Source organism: Siphateles boraxobius, unplaced genomic scaffold, assembly GCF_051911475.1.
Source record: "Siphateles boraxobius isolate OS27281-9 unplaced genomic scaffold, OSU_SipBor_1 41, whole genome shotgun sequence".
Taxonomy (NCBI): domain Eukaryota; kingdom Metazoa; phylum Chordata; class Actinopteri; order Cypriniformes; family Leuciscidae; genus Siphateles; species Siphateles boraxobius.
In genome coordinates this window covers 5,020,387-5,022,466 of record NW_027509042.1, presented here as the reverse complement: position 1 = coordinate 5,022,466, position 2,080 = coordinate 5,020,387, and positions in this window count along the sequence as shown.

Below are 2,080 nucleotides of genomic sequence, written 5' to 3'. Positions count from 1 at the left end.
CTTTGTGTTGTTTGTTCTTTTGTTTGGACTTCCTGATGGAATTGTGCAGATTTTTCTATGTCGACTGCCTTTCTAAGTGACTTTTCATATGACTGAAATTGCACACTATAGTGTACTTTTTTAAAGAGTTTTAATTTTCACTTTCTCAAACATTATGGTTGAGGTGAAAAACTAGTAAACCTCTATTATAGACCTGTGGCATCATTAAACTCCACCATTGGCTCTACCGCAGTGCTTTTAATGTTAACTTTAAAATTTATTTTAGCCACAAATAGATATGTTCTCAAGTTACAGAAAATGACAAGACATCTGCACAAATGTATACATAACTTACATAATGTATTGTATACATAAAAAAAAGTTAGGAAGTCTGTTCCAGCTAGCTATACATTAATAAGCTCGTTTGGATTTTAGATGTTTGGCCGTGCAGGAATGTGGACCTTGATTTGGTCTTTGCTATATAACTGTATTATGCTATGCCCCTCTTAATGCATAGATTTGGGGGGGAAATACAGAGCAGATGTTGGTCTGCAGTCATAAACCGCGAAAAAACAACAAACATAATTGCATTACATGCATAACTAGCTTTTTTAAAAAGTATTAGGTTCAAGTATTACGTTCTTTTCTTGTAAATTTGATGCAAGTAAACCACATTTTGATATACATTAGATGCTGTTGTTTTCCGTTTGCAAATTTTTTTAAAGGAGTTTTAAACTAAATGGTGATTAACTTGTTTTGCCAAAACATGTTAAAATTGCTATATATATATATATATATATTATTAGCTTTAAAGGAGACCAATTATTCCCCTTTTTAAACGATATAAGCCTCAGGTGTCCCCAGAATGTGTCTGTGAAGTTTAAGTTCAAAATACGCCACAGATAATTTATTATAACATGTTGTTAATGCCCAATTTTGAGTGGATGGAGAAACATGCTGTTTTTGTGCATGTATCTTTAATGCAAATGAGCTGCTGCTGCTTCCCACCCTGTTTTCCAGAAGAGGGCGGAGCCTTTACAGCTCATGCCTCGGACACTACTAAAAACGATACTCGGTTACTAACGTAACCTCGGTTCTCTCTAGAGAGGGAACGAGTATTGCGTAAGTTTAGCTTATGCTACGGGAAAGATTCATCTTCTCGAGATACTGAAGCCAAAAAATTATCCTTAATTTTGTATTCCTTGTCAACGCAGTGCAGCAGCTAGCAGACCTAGAGCAGGCCATCTCGCGTGCTCATTGGCTGCCCTGCGGGCAACTGCTGCAGCCTACCAGTGAGCCCGGCGTGACGTCACGCCCAATGAAGGGCGCCCGCGCCTTCATAGCGTCACAGCCCGCCAGAATGGGCGTGGCTTAGCGTATAACACTAGGGGCTGTAGGCTGACTTCCCTGGTTTTCGTCGACTGAAGCGAAGTCGCTCGTGGCGCGAGCACGGCCGGTTACGCAATACTCGTTCCCTCTCTAGAGAGAACCGAGGTTACGTTAGTAACCGAGTATCGTTCTCTTACGAGAGGTTCTCTTGTATTGCGTAAGTTTAGCTTACGCTACGGGAACACTTTGTCAACGCCGTGCGCGCCAAGCATCCACATGAGACCCCGAGCTTTCAGGGGAACCCCATAAGTGGAAAAAATAAGGTGGCCAGCCACGCGGGCCATCACTTGTACATAAGCACACATAGGGAATACAGAGCAGCGCACCGGTCTGTATAAGCACATGGCACATACCCTACTTAGTGCAGCTCAACCGAGAGAGCTGAGTCATGTGAGAGTGATCTGAGCAGGAGATCTGGGCAGAATACACCTCTCCTTCAGACTGACAACAGTTTAGCCTGCAAGGCAGGAACTTCTAGGTTATAAAACCTGACAAAGGTAGACGGGGAGCTCCAGCCCGCCGCTACACATATGGCATGGATAGAAATTCCACTGGACCATGCCCACGAAGAGGCCACGCCTCTCGTGGAATGAGCCCTGATGCCCAGAGGGCATTGCAGACCTTTTGACGCGTAAGCGGCCGCTATAGCGTCTACTATCCATCTGGACAGGCTCTGTTTCGAGGAGGCGAGACCCTTGGTGCGCCCACCAAA